Source organism: Channa argus, chromosome 15 (assembly GCF_033026475.1).
Source record: "Channa argus isolate prfri chromosome 15, Channa argus male v1.0, whole genome shotgun sequence".
NCBI classification, from domain to species: Eukaryota; Metazoa; Chordata; class Actinopteri; order Anabantiformes; family Channidae; genus Channa; species Channa argus.
In genome coordinates this window covers 16,955,642-16,971,307 of record NC_090211.1, presented here as the reverse complement: position 1 = coordinate 16,971,307, position 15,666 = coordinate 16,955,642, and the positions used below count along the sequence as shown (strand labels likewise).

The 15,666-nt window shown below is 39.9% G+C and overlaps 1 long non-coding RNA gene and 1 pseudogene across 1 annotated transcript in view; one reads left to right on the top strand and one right to left on the bottom strand.

Annotated features, from left to right (window-relative positions):
- LOC137100595 (uncharacterized) overlaps positions 1-15,666 on the top strand; it is a 115,854-nt gene that overhangs the window by 4,062 nt on the left and 96,126 nt on the right. The gene's annotated exons all lie outside the window — the stretch shown is intronic.
- On the bottom strand, positions 7,564-9,552 carry LOC137100067 (kelch-like protein 10; annotated as a pseudogene).

Sequence of the window (15,666 nt, the reverse complement as noted above, 5' to 3'; positions counted from 1 at the left end):
TGACCATCTCACTCACACTTGACATATGATCAAGAAATGATGATTCTCTGCCAGGAAAGCAGAATTTTCATTTTTGATTTTTGCACGTTTCAGTTTCTGAATATCTCACAGTCGTCTCACTTTCATTTGTATATCTGAGGTTTCAAGCACATTTTGAATTTTTTTTGCCTAGTTTGAAATAATAGCAGATGTAGAAATCGATCTAACAAAGACAGTTTAAATGTCTTTCTTGAATTAAAAGCTATTGAAATGTAAGAAATTACTGTGAAACTCACCGTTTATGCTGTATTTCTATTATTATTTATATATTGGAGGAGCTAACTGTAAACAAGTTCACATCATATTTAAAGACATTCATACGAATCAAACTGACAACATGGCTCATAGAGCCAAAGCAGATTCACCAACTCCAGAGAGGATCCCAGCAGTGAAGTCGACAGATGAGCAACCTGAGGACTGAGGACACAGCAGTTTATTACTGTGCCAGAAGACACACAGTGAGGGACAGAACAGACAAAACTACTCGCTCTACGTTTTGTCTGTTAACATTTAGAGTATTGCAATGCCAATGTCAGAAAACTAAATCCCCTCTAATGTGATACTTTATATACGTTCCCTCATTGGCCTGTATTTGAATGCAAAGTCATGTCCAAACAGCCTGAAGACAGAAGGACCACAAAACACACAAACCGTCAGTTGAGCTGAACAAAAACCAACACTTTTTACAAGCCACCAAAGGAGGAGCCCTAAGACCACTAATGGTTTCAGACGAGCTTATTGTTACCACAGTGGAGTCACAGCCCAATGAATATACTGTAATATACTATACTGTTTACTGTATAACACAAAATTATTTCATTTATGATTACAAATAAAATTAATGTGGAGATAAGCAGTCTTTGATTGTTGTACATTTAAAAGCATCTGTATTTGTTAAATTGGTCTGAGAGTATAATCAATAGAATGTTACATTGAAAACTGCATTATAAACCATTAAACCCTAAAAATAAAATACATTTAACTGAGAGCATGTTTAAAAAGCTTGTCATCTAGAAAGAAACAGGTCTTCAAAATGCGACAAAACACTATTCCCTTAATGTGTGATATTTTTTATACTTCTTTAATATAATTATCTATATTTTGTTTTATACTGTCTAATAAAAATATGCAGCACAAAATTGAAATTCTAAAAACAAACCGGCACATACTGTACTGTAATTATTCAACATTTGGAAAAGTCTATTCAAAGGAGGAGTCAATGCAAAACTCATTTGTCCTCTACCTCTACTTATTTGACTGCGGTGAGCAGTGGACAAACAGTTTGACATGATGGACTGTTGGACAGGACTGCTGCTGTTGACTATCTGCTGGGCAGGTGAAGAGTTTCTCTGATATGTGATGAATTTGTTTTCAAAAGTTAACATCTTACAGCAAATGGCTGCTTCTTATTGTGGTTTGGCAGGTGTCGATGCTCAGACTCTGACAGAATCTGAACCAGCGGTTAAAAAACCCGGAGAATCCCACAAATTGACCTGTACAGGCTCTGGATTTGACTTTGATGGCCACTGGATGTACTGGATTAGACAAGCCTCGGGTAAAGGGCTGGAGTGGATTGCAGAAATCAAACCTGACAGTAGTGTGACCAACTACGGCCAGTCCGTCAAAGGCCGGTTCACCATCTCCAGAGACAACAGCAGAGAGCAGCTGTATCTGCAGATGAACAGTCTGACAACTGAAGACTCTGCTGTTTATTATTGTGCTCGGTGGACACAGTGACAGGGGTTGATGAGACAGCTGTACAAAAACCTACAGCTCTCATCATTAATGTGTTAATAAATCCTGAAGATGTTTCTTTTCCTTTTTTAAGCTGTTGTTACTGTTTATTATATATTGTGAAAACTTTGAGAAGGATCAACAAAAATTAAAACATTAAAAATGTCAGGATAATTACTTCTTCACAGCCAAAGAAAGCACAGCATGTGAACTATATATTCAACCCTAAGCTAAACTTAATACTATAGAGATGTGTATTTATATCAGATCAAAATATACATTATCTAAAATTTTGACTACTTAATCAGCAAGTGCTACAGCTTCACCTGTGCCACAAGACAAAGAAATTGTGAAGATTATTTTTATTTTTATTTTTATTTTCATGCTTTAACATGTAATAACTTGTCAGAGCATTTGAATCGCAGATTTCAGCAATGTATTCACCCATCAACCCAACAACGTGCTTTTGGACTGTGGGAGGAAACAGGAAAACCCCCCGCAGGTACAGGGAGAATGTGCAAACGGCCCCAAACAGGGGATCTTCTGTGAGGCAGCAGTGCTAACCAGCCCACCACTGTGCTACCCTGTATTTTCTTATCACGGATCATTTGAAGAAATTCATGATTTCTTATAGTTAGTTATTATGTCACATATATTTTTCTTGTTTTTGATGGTCAATGGCGTTGGGATGTAGACTAATAATCCAATTTAGGAGCTCAGATGACTGAGCTGGGTGGGGTCACCTTCTTTTTCTCAAATAGCCCAAAGAATAGTCTCTTCTTTCGGGGGATTTGATTGTGTAACTGAGCTATTTTTTCGGTCAGTTCATTCCTGTATTTCAGTCTTTGTTTCGTGTCCTGCTCTAAGTCCACCATAATGACCCTGATGGACTGCTCGATACGAGAGTTCTCCTTCTCGCACTGCACTCTTTCTCTTTCGAGGTCCTCCTGCATCATCTGTTCTTTTTCTATTTCGGTCTTCAGGTGCTCAGTGATGAGGTGGGATTCTTCCTCTTCCCACTGAGACCTGCACTTCTGCAGCTCCTGTTTCCACATTTCCTTGATGCACGCGGTAGCCTTCTGGTGCTCAGCGATGAGGCGGGATTTTTCCTCTTCCCTCTCACACCACTTGTTCTCAATTGTTTCAGTCCACGTTGTAGTCAACTTGGAAGTTTCCTCTTCATGTACAGCTTGTAAATGAGACCTCTCCTCCTCCCACTCAGACCTGCAGTTCTCCAGTTCCTGTTTCCACATTTTCTTTATGCTCCAGACGGCCTTAATATGCTCAGCCACAAGGCAGGAGTTTTCTTCCTTCCACTCCAAACTGCTCTTCTCAGTTGTGTCAGTCCACAATGTGGTCGACTTGGAAGTTTCCTCCTTGCATGCAGAAGATAAACGAGCTCTCTCAGTTTCCAGGTACTTATTTCTCTCGGACAGTAAAGCCACATTTCTGGAGTACAGTTCATCCTTTTTGACCAGTAATGATTGTATCTCCTTCTTCTTCCTTCGTTCATTGCCCAGAGCCTGTCTTAATTTTCTAACTTTTAGGGCAGTGTGCCTTTCTGCCTGCTTCTTTTTTGACAGCTCAGTCTGGAGGAATTGCACCTGCTGATCTGACTGGGCTTTTTGAATCCTGAGCAGTTCTTCCATCCGTTCAAGCTCTTTTAACACAGCAGCCTTTTCGTTAACCAGCAAGAACATTTCTTTATCTGTGTCTGGGATAGTCAGGAGCTCCTGTTTATTGTATTCAGACACAGCAGAGCTGCTTGTATCCGCAGCCCCCTGAAACATGTCAACACCTGACACATTGGCAGTCTGCGGTTCTAAAAGTTCATCCTTTTGCTCTGTCATCACAGCAGATTGGGGGTCTGCGGTTACCACCGAGTGCGGGTCTGCGGTTTCCACCGACTGCGGGTCTATTGTTACCACCAACTGCGGGCATGCGGTTATCACAGATTGCGGGTCTGCTATTACCACCGACTGCGGGTCTGCTGTTACCGCAGACTGCGGGTCTGCTGTTACCGCAGACTGCGGGTCTGCTGTTACCGCAGACTGCGGGTCTGCTGTTACCGCAGACTGGGGGTCTGCTTTTACAGCACACTCTGGTTGTGTTTCTACCACACACTGCTCAGTGTTTGGTTTACTAAAGGAGGATGTCAAACTCACAGCTGCCTCTTTTGTTTTTGCACCAGTTAGTCCAAATCTCAGTAGCAATGTTGGCATTTTTGCACATTGAGACCACTTTGACTTGTCCCCATGTCCCTGCTTTGACGTTCTAATAGGTTCTCCCTGGGGCAGAGGGACATTTTCTTCAATAACCTCCAAGCTAGGGTCAATTTCCAACAGCTGCTGTTGGTCTCCCCGGCTAGCTGTATCAGCAGTACACTGAGATTCTGCTGTCAGTGACGGTCCAGGGTTTGGTTGACTACTTGCCATCATTTCAGGTGGACATCATTTTTGATCTAGTGTAGTTAAACCCTTGCTGGTTTTGTCAAACTGTAAAGGTTTAGCAAAAACAGGTTTTGAGGAGCCTGCTAAAGATTAAAGGCAAGATTCCACAATGATGTCATCATGACTGTGACTCTGATCTTTGTTGCCGTGGTTACCGCTCCTATCTCTCCCTCTGTCTCACAGATTTCACAGATTCTTTTGTTTACCTAATCAGGTATGTAACTGCCAATAATAGGAGCTGGCAGAAATATAAAATGTACTTGTGGTGACTTAACTAACTTTTTATCCCTGAATGGAAATTAGTTTTCAACATATACAATCAAACTAAATCAACAAGCAGTTAAAACATTTCTGCCACAGCGGAACATGTTCCACACGTTGATTTGGTATTTTATTCCAAATGCCCTTGCTGCCACAACCCTCCTATTTTATCTGGGCTCGGGACCAGCAGCAAGGTAGCCCTGGGTGGTTGGGCAGGGTCACCAATTGCATTCTTTTAAACGCCTCACTGTCCCCCTGCTGTGGCATCAGGTACACACACAATCCCCACAGTTGACCCCTTACCCCTTTGAATATACTCATTATTAAATTGAATCAACAAGTAAACTTATCTTAATCCGCCCACTGCAGTGAGAAATAATAACTGCACTTCCCAATAAAAGACAACTGAATAACACTTCACTGGACTTTTGTTGTCTTACAGTAAGTGCTAACCCAGCCTGTCACATTGCCTTTATGTTATACATCATGTGCAAACAGATCACAAGAATTTTCATTTGGAAACCAAAAGGAACCATCCAAGGTTCATCACATGCAATGTTTTTTCATTTAACTTTAAGGCTATTATTTTATTGTCTGTACTGGGACACAGGATGTGTCCACATTCTATAGCATGTCAGCAGTTCATTGTAACTGCACGTGTGGGATATGATAATGACTGTGAAGATTCACTAAAGAACAGTGATTCTAATTGGACAGAATGTGCAGCCTGAAGACTCTGCTGTGTATTACTGTGCCAGAGAGTCACAGTAACACAAACCATCAGTAGAGCTGAACAAAAACCCCTCAATATCTAAACAGTACCACGAAGCCACCAGAGGAGGAGCCATTAGACCACAGATGACTTTTTACTAGCTCAAATATCCATCCATCCGTCCATCCGTTATCCTCTTTGGACAGGTTGCCAGTCTATCTCAGGGCCACAGAGAGACATGCACAGACAGACCAGCATCTGCACTCACATTCACACCTATGGGCAACTTTAGATTCACGAGTGAACCTAACATGCATGTTTTTGGACTGTGGGAGGAAACCGGAGAACCCCGAGAAAACCCACGCAAGCACAGGGAGAACGTGCAAACTCCACATGAGAAAAGGCGGCTCAAATATGGAAATCTTAAATTCTTACAATTGCAAAATAAACAAATAAAATACACACTTAACGGCAACAAAAATCTGAATATGTGTGTGATAAGAACTAGTTCAGAAAGAGAACTTACTGATTAGGGAGCAAAATAAAAGAGAGCATCAAAAGAAGGAAATGAGAGCTCACATTGTCACATCGACCTTGTGCTGTCGAACTCTAACATCTGTCAGTTCTGGCTGTAAAACCTTTTATTCCCTCATGTATTGTATTTTTATACGTTGGGGTTCTTTAAAAGAGCTTTTTATATTTTATTTTATGCTGCATTAATGAAACAATAACATGCAACAGAAAATTAAACTTCTAAGACAAATCAAATCGAAAAATATGAAATTCACCTTTTAAAAAATCATGTACGTTTAGATGAAATTTAAACCTGTTGTATAAATATATATATATATATATATATATTGTAATTGTTGAACATTGGAAAGGTCCACTCAAACATTTTTCTTCCTGTGAGGAGGAGTCAATGCAAAACTCATTTGTCCTCTACCTCTACTTATCTGAATGCAGAGACCAGTGGACACACAATTTGACATGATGGACTGTTGGACAGGACTGCTGCTGTTGACTATCTGCTGGGCAGGTGAAGAGTTTCTCTGATATGTGTTGAATTTGTTTTTTTAAAAATGCCATAACAAATGGCTGTTTCACATTTTGGTTTAACAGGTGTTGATGCTCAGACTCTAACAGAATCTGAACCAGTGGTTAAAAGACCTGGAGAATCCCACAGACTGACCTGTACAGCCTCTGGTTTTGACTTTGGTGGCTCCTGGATGGCCTGGATTAGACAAGCTCCTGGAAAGAGACTGGAGTGGGTTGCGCTCATCAGAGGTGACAGTAACGAGATATACTACTCTCAGTCAGTCAAAGGCCGGTTCACCATCTCCAGAGACAACAGCAGACTGCAGCTGTATCTGCAGATGAACAGTCTGACAACTGAAGATTCTGCTGTTTATTACTGTGCCCGAGAGACACAGTGACTGGAAGTGATGAGACAGCTGTACAAAATCCTGCAACGTTTATCAGACACGTTTAATTACTACATTTCTACATTTCTATGCAAATGTCTGAATTATAAACGATAACTGACACTGTTTAAAACCATCTGATGTGACAAATTACATTTCACTTTAAGAGAAATGCTACTTGTTCTTAGTTTCACAAATGATCATGAATTTAATTTCTGGAGCATCAGTTTTACTCTGAGCATCAGCTCAGGGTTTCTCTTGCGTGAGTGGAAATAGCAATAAAATATGAACTTAAAAATGAACATTAACATTAACAAACAGCTTGCTCACAGCAAACTTGGCTGCAAAAGAATTGTAACGTTGAAATATCTGCAGTGTGAATAATATTGAAAACACGTGTTAGTGGCAAAGCTAAAATGTTCTGATGACTATCAAAACAATGGTGCAAAAAAATTAGATTGCTGTAAATATTTTATGAAAATCATATGACTTGGGGGCCTATTCCAACCCAAAATAAAACACGAATCAAATGTTTTATTTATTTATCAAACACCACTACATATATCTCGACCTTGTGAGGTGGATTATTGCAGAACTTTAGATGTGGATGCACTGGATCAGACAGGCACCTGGAAAACGACTGGAGTGGGTTTCTGCTGGTGGCAGTAGCAGCTAATAGTCATCGTAAGCACCGATAGGAGCTGAAAAGTGCCCAGATGTTTTTCTCACTTCACTAAACTTGCTGTGGAGTGTCGTGCAGCTGGCTTCGCTCCTCTGTTTGTGCATTGGTGCAATAAGACTGATTGGTTTCAGGCCTGTAGTGCTCTGCAGTACTGAGACGACTTTGTCCATCAAAGTCTGAGACGACTTTGCTGTCTAGCAACGACAAAGGCGAGTGGGTGCTGCCTCCACGCCATCAAAACCATCAACAAAATAGACATCCTCATTGAAGATCGGCGTGACAGGCATCATTGTTCGTCATGACGATCCAGCAGTCAGCACGAACACTTCAATGTCATTGCTTGGATTAAAGCCGCTCCCCAATGGCCAGCAGAACAGCATCAGGGAGGCGAGGGCAGGCGAGGCGATAAGAGAGAGGGCTGTTTATGACCACGTGGCTTATGGTTTGGATGGAATCGTTCCCGCCACAGCAGGCTCTGGCCATTTTGGTGCCCTATAGGCGAGATTATAGTTTGGTGCCCAAGCAGTGCAATGTAACGTAAAACCAGAATACAAAAGTTCCAGTGCTAATTTAACTCAAAGTCAGTCCCAGTGACAGCAAATATTATTTTATATATTATTTTACGTTTCCATTTTTTCTTCAGCAACATAAATGGAAACGGTGCTATGGTCAGTGAATATTTATTTTTTTACTTTCAAGACTGAGAATGAGGAAAGAGCGCCGGTGGGGGCTGCAAATTATTATAAGTATTATTTATTGATTTGTTTTATTTGAGGGCTTGCAGCAGCGCCACCTCGACGCGCCGGTCGCGCCCTAGGTGACCGCCTATATGGCCTGTGCCAAAAGCTGGCTCTGTTTCCGTGCAATTTGTTGCTACTCACAAGCTTATTCGACATAACCGTGTTTTTGATGTACTCTTCACTTGACAGGGCAAGCTGGACCTGCACACAGACAAGAGACACAATGAACTTGACTTATTGTACTGTAGTAAAGTCAAGGATCCAGACAACGCTGTTGTATATGTTGCCATTTTATCAATATTGTGAGTCGTGATTATTAGTCGGACATAAATGTTAAGATGATTTCTTAACATGATGACTTGTCTACAGTTTCCAGAATTAGATATACTATACCATCTAGCATCATTTAGTGACATACGGCTTTACCTGCTTGTCTATATGAGTTCAAGCTAAAATAGTTGAAGAGTCTTGGACTGGTCCTGGAATTCACTTCAGTTTGACGAGTGTTACTGCATTAATTACATTAAAGGAGTCACCACCAGTTAAATGCTGAAGATGTAAATCTAGGCTAAATGCAGTGGCATAATTGTACCTTGGAGAAAAGCAAGGTGATGTGACCTTCCCGTTCCTCGGGCAGGTGGGAGATCCAGCGAAGAATGGCCTCTAACACGGTGCTCTCATTTTTTACCCCGAGGTCATCTCTTTTCAGGATGTCAGTGAGTTCCTGCACAGAAAGCTGCAGGAACTCTTCGTGGAAAACCACCTCCCTAAAGTGATGCATGATGTAGCTGTAGGCCCTGTGCTGCAGTTCGGGGCAGAGGCAGATGTTTGTGACCTGCCAGATACCGACGCAGTTCTCTGGACAGAGCTTCTCACTGAGGAAGTTGGAGCAGGTCTGCACAATGTCCACGACATTGAGCATATCAGCTGCCAGCAGCAGCTCCTGTACGTTGTCCTCAGTCACCATGACAGAGCCAGTGTATGCGAACTGGATGATGAGCTCCATCATGTGAGGAGACAGGTTGGACACATGAAAAACCTTCCTGTCTTCAGTTGAGCAGCAGTTGAAAAGAACTCTGAGGGTCAGGATAGAGGCACAGCAGCAACACTGCAAATAAATCTTCTACTTTTTCATACTGACAGTAATACTGTGTGACTGTAGACCTTTTATGTAGCCCCGTCTTGTGATTTTGTTTTCTTTGTTTATCATCAGGATTTTTCTTTTCTTGCTTTGTGCATTGCTATATTGACAAACCTGTTTTCAGAAATGCTTAATTAATCAGTGTAGCTCTGTAGACACTGCTGTTTCCTAGGCTCAAGTCAACGACTAAAATGAACAGGACATACTGTACATTTATCACATAGCTTACCGGAAGTACGGGCTGCAGTTACAGAGGACGACCTTGTGTATTTGAAATTCAACATCCTCAACTTTGATAATGGCATCACAAAGATTTCCCTCTGGATGGAGTTCGTTATATATTGAGGTACACCTGCCCTGGCCACTCATACTTTCAGTGTTTCTCTCAGTCTAGGTTTGTTAAGGAACTGGAGAATTTAGTTCATTCAGCCCAAAGCTCAGTTTGGAAATGGAACCTTATTACATCAAAGTGACAAGAGGTAACTAGGTAACTCAGTAAATTTACTTTGGTGCTGTACCATTTACTGGTACTCTATGCCATTTATTTGGAAGATTTTATTATCTATATATTAACTATATTTATTACCTATATCTTTTATCTATATTATTTATAATGTACTGATACTTTAATCTCTATTTTTATTCTGACTTCCATCTTCCGTAGGTTTTTTGGCGCCTACCTACATCGACATACTTTCAGCTAGAAACACTGATCAAAATTCAAAACTTTATTGCTTGTATAGCTTTTTCTTTTTTTTTTAAGATTTTTATATTTTAACATTTTAAAATAGTATTGCTTTGATGACATCATTGATGGGGTCATCAATGACATCACATGCTTTAACATATAACATATTGGCTGTTTATTTGCCCATTAACCCACGACCGTGTTTTTGGACTGTGGGAGGAAAGCGGAGCAGCCAGAGAAAACCCACGCAAGTGTGGAGATTTACAAACTCCACACAGAAAGGCCCCAAACGAGATCTTCTGAAATGCTGATTTTAGTCATTGCTTCATAGTTTTATACCATGACATTCCTAACAGTCCTAGTCCTTTGGTATTACTTTTGAACAGCAATACTAGATTTAAGTTTTACAAGTCACATTTAGGTGTAAATTAAATAACTTTATATTAAACATATTCCATTTAGTTTTATGCAGGACAGTATGTGAATGATTAAACATCAAGATTAAAGATTAAATGTAAAGAAAAACACTCTTTGATATGTTTAAGTGAAAAAGTAGAAAATAAAAACACAACAAAATAAACAGTGATAACAGCTTGAGCCACAACCAATTTAAATCACAAACAGAATGTAAAGAAAAACATACATTTTAAATTCAGGTGTTAAAAAGCCTGGGGAAATGTGTTTCTCTGCTTCTGTAACACCCAGGAAACAAAAAAAAAAAAACACTTGATGATGATGGAGTGTAGATAATGAGATAACAACATTGTAGTGTATCTATAGTGTCCAGGTCACAGGCAGTTGAGTTTGCTGTTTTATTTCCCAGGGACATAATGGTGAGCATAAAAGTGAGCAGAGGGGCTTTAAATTAATTTATTTTTCAAGAAATGAAATGTGTTTGTTTCGTTGAGGAGTCTTCCATCTATACATATCTCTACATATGACTAAATCACTAACAGACACACACAAGAGACCGTAACTGTCGTCTGTTACAATGATTGGATCTTATTATGTGGTTGTTGTTCTCTGCCTGTTTATAAACTTGTCTGTTGAGGACATTTTTTAAAATATAAATACAAACATGTAATATAGATAAACTGCAACTGATAGAATAATGAGCTGCTGAAATTTCTGCAGGTACTGAACCAGTGGTTAAAAGACCTGGAGAATCCCACAGACTGACCTGCACATATTCAGGGTTTGATCGTGATTATGATGATGCTTGGATTAGACAGGCTGCTGGAAAAGGACTGGAGTGGATCGCGTTCATTAGTGTTGGCAGTGGCAGCAACTGACAACTGAAGATTCTACTGTTTATTATTGTGCCAGAGACTCACAGTGACACAGGAGATTGAAACACTGTACAAACTGTATCAAACTGAGTGGTCTCTCCATTCAGAATCCTCCTGATTCAGCACTGCTCCAGCAGGAATGTAAACAAATACAGAAATAATGTTTAAGTCTTAGAAAATTTGAAAACATGAAACATCACCAGCTTTAATAAAAGTATATGGTCTGAGAGATTCATAACTGCATGTGTCTTTACTGTGTTTATTCCCACCGAGAATAATGAATCAGACACACAACATTAAAACCTCAAATTAAAAATATTGGTGTAAAATCTACTCATGTCCAGTCAGTGAGACCAAAAATTAACATAAAATTAAAATAGAATTGTCTTTGTGTCTTTACTTCCCAGGGACAAGGACATTAAGTTGCCCGTAGGCGTGAATGTGAGTGTGAATGGTCGTCTGTCCGTGTTTGTCTTTCTGTGTTGGCCCTGACATGGACTGGCAACCTGTCCAGGGTGGACCCCGCCTCTCGCTGGATGGCAGGTGGGATAGGCCGCAGCTCCCCCGCGACCCTAATTGGTAAAGTGATTATAGATAATGGATAGATGGATAATGGTACAAGTAATCAGAGGGTCTCAGAAATCATCTAGTCATCATCATCAAGTTTTTACTAGAATGCAGACAAAAATGTTATGATTGGCAATAAATATATAAATCAAGTACAGGTTATAATAACAAATTTGTATATTCATACAATAATATATTTAATATATTCTTTTTCAACGGATGAAACGTGGTGTGTTTCTCTTTGAGGAGGAGGAGTCAATGCAAAACTCTCATCTCTTCCATCTCTACATATGTTAGAGTGAAACACAGGGACTAAATCACTAACAGACTCACACTATACAGGACTGTAACTGACGTCTGTTACAATGATCAGACCCGATTATGTGGTTGTTGCTCTCTGCCTGTTTATTCACTTGTCTGGTAAGAACCATACCTTTATTTTAAATAAAAAACATATCATGTAGATAAACTGTGACTGATACTATAATGAGCTGTTGAAATTTCTGTAGGTAGTGAAGGTCAAACTCTGACTGAATCTGAACCAGTGGTTAAAAGACCTGGAGAATCCCACAGACTGACCTGCACATATTCAGGGTTCAGTAGTGATCCCGATGCTACTTGGATCAGACAGGCTGCTGGAAAAGGACTCGAGTGGATCGCTTATATTAGTGATGGCAGTGACTACATCTATTACTCCCAGTCAGTCAAAGGCCGGTTCACCATCTCCAGAGACAACAGCAGAAAGCAGCTGTATCTGCAGATGAACAGTCTGACAACTGAAGATTCTGCTGTTTATTATTGTGCCAGAGACTCACAGTGACACAGGAGGTTGAAACACTGTACAAAAACTATTCATACAACAGCCTCAATAAAGTGGTTGTTCACACAGGGTTTTGTGCAGTTCTGTTCTTATGTTCTCACATCATATACTAAATACAATACAATATATATAACATGTATTCATATGTTATATATAAATGTATATATACGTTTTCAACATGAAATAATGAATTTGAAGTTAAATTTTCAATGCCCTCTAGTGTTTTTAGTCAGAACAGCAGCATTATGTTCCACAATGAGACTGACAACTTTAAACTTTAAACTTCTTTTGAGTCGATTTTTGAAGATTAAAAACTTTGAATGAATGTATTTAATTTGAGATGCTGAGGTTAAAATTAGGTCAATATGTATTTTTACCAGCTTTCAATATAATTGTGTAATATGGCCTGAAAACTAATTAGAAAAAATGCTGATATGCAACGTACAACAAATAGCCTGAGGATTTATAAATATTACACAGGTCAACGTCTGTCCATCACCTGTCAGGTCTCTTATTCTGTGAGTTACTATTGCACACATTGGATCAGACAACCTGCAGGGAAAGGACTGGAGTGGATTGGAAGTGCACATGTTGGATATACAACATACTACAAAGATTCACTGAAGGACAAGTTCAGCATTGAATTAGACTCCTCCAGAAACACAGTGACTCTAAATGGACAGAATGTGCAGCCTGAAGACTCTGCTGTGTATTACTGTGCCAGACAGTCACAGTAACACAAACCATCAGTAGAGCTGAACAAAAACCCCTCAGTGTGTGAACACTTGTTACATGAAGCCACCAGAGGAGGAGCCTCAGACCAGGAATGAGTTCAGACAAGTTTATCTTTATAGTAAAACATTTCAAGTTAAAAACAACAAATGTTTTGACCAAATTAATTTACAGAGAAAAGAACATTTGAAAATATTTGGTCAGAATATCAGAACTTGTCACTGGGACAGTTGTTTCCTCCCACATACTGTAGTTACTTATTTTAAAATAGACAAATTGACAAAAACACAAATACCAAAAACCCCTAATCATTAAGTCAAAGTTGCAGGATAAGATACTAGGATAAGATTATTGATGATTCCTTGCACCTTCTTTAAAAATGTATATTATAATCTATTTTAATGGGTGAAACAGAAAGCAGCAAACCACAGTTTGTGGGGTGATTCAGTGCTCTCTTGTCTGTTCTGATCCACATTAGGCTTAATTATCATTATAACTGTTGGTGACAAGTTTCACACTGCAGCATCAAAATAACAAAGCAAACATGCACATTATTAATATGTTCTTTATTCTTATTAAAAGGCACCAGATGCAGTAAGTTAATGAAATATCAAAGATGGATGTTCAACGGATGAAATATAATGGAAAGGTAAAAAGATGGTGAAAGAAAAGAGGATTAAATGTATGTAAATACCAGCCCCTGTTGGTCAAACCTTTAGAGGGAGGTCTATGCAAATTCTTCCTTCTTCATAAACACCACTGCAGATCCTTTCTGTTACAACACTTAAATACAAACACTGTGGTCAGATTCTAAGTGATTATCAGGAGTTATTACACAATGAAATACACTGTCTGGGGTTTATTTGTTCTTCTTCTTCATGGTACGGAACACAAATCACATGTGCTCGAGCCTTTGTGGGCATGTGTGAATGGATGATGATCGTCTTTCTTTACTTACAGGTGTTTGGAGTGAGATCAAACTGGAGCAGTCTCAACATGAGGTGAAAAGAGCTGGAGAGACAGTGAAGGTGTCATGTGTCATATCTGGTTACAACATGGAAAACAACTATATTAACTGGATACAACAGAGGCCAGGGGAAGCTCTGGTGTGGATGGGGAGAATCAGCCCGTATAGAAACACCGCGAGCTACGGCAGCTCATTTCAAAGTCGATTCAACTTTACTCAAGATGTGTCCAGCAGCACTCAGTTCCTCCAGATCACAAGTCTGAAACCAGAAGACTCTGCTGTTTACTTCTGTGCTCGAGAGACACAGTGACTGAAGCCGGTGACACAGCTGCACAAAAACATCATTGACATCATGTGACATGTTGGTCACTGTCAGCACATGTACAAGGCTCATGAGCTGCTGTCGTGTGTCTGTGTGCAGCTACGGTTGATCAGTGTGTGTGGATTTGGTGTCAGAAAGTGTCAAGAACAGCAGGTTCAGTTCTGCGGCCTCTCTTATCCCATCTACACCCTCCCCCATAGTGATGCTCAGTTATGAAGGCTGCAAGTCTGTCTTTGTATAAACAGTTGAGTTTGTAAATAAAACAACTTTTTTTTCATGTGAGACTAAGTGAGTGATTAAATATCATGATAAAGAAGAACACTCAGTTATAGCTTTGACATGGTTCAGTGCAAAAGTAGTAAAATAGTATCAAAACTAAAAAAACAGTGATAACAGGTTGAGCCACAGTGTGTGACCATCATCTGTCATGTTTTTATGCAAACTCAGTAACCGTCTCTGTGACACGGTTATAAAAGCATCACATGTGACTGTCAGTGGAGATTAAAGAGGATCAGAAGCTCACACCATGTTCTCTGTTGCTGTGATGCTGCTGTTGGCAGCTGGATCCTGTGAGTCTCTCTAGATTTGTCACAGTCTATAGTTCATCTTTTGCAATTTCACATGTTAATTTGTCTTCTTTTCAGGTGTGAAGTGTGAACAGTTGACACAGCCAGACTCTGTGACTGTGCAGCCAGGTCAACGTCTGTCCATCACCTGTCAGGTCTCTTATTCTGTGAGCAGCTACTACACACACTGGATCCGACAACCTGCAGGAAAAGGACTGGAGTGGTTTAGTAGAGACACAGATGTCAAAGATTCACTAAAAAACAAGTTTAGTGTCAACTTAGACTCCTCCAGTAACACAGTGACTCTAAATGGACAGAATGTGCAGCCTGAAGACTCTGCTGTGTATTACTGTGCCAGAGAGTCACAGTAACACAAACCATCAGTAGAGCTGAACAAAAACCCCTCAGTGTGTGAACACTTGTTACATGAAGCCACCAGAGGAGGCGCCTCAGACCACAAATGACTTTAGATGATAAGAAAAAAAAAACTTTACATCATTATGTTTTCCACAGTTATGGAACAGTTGAGTTG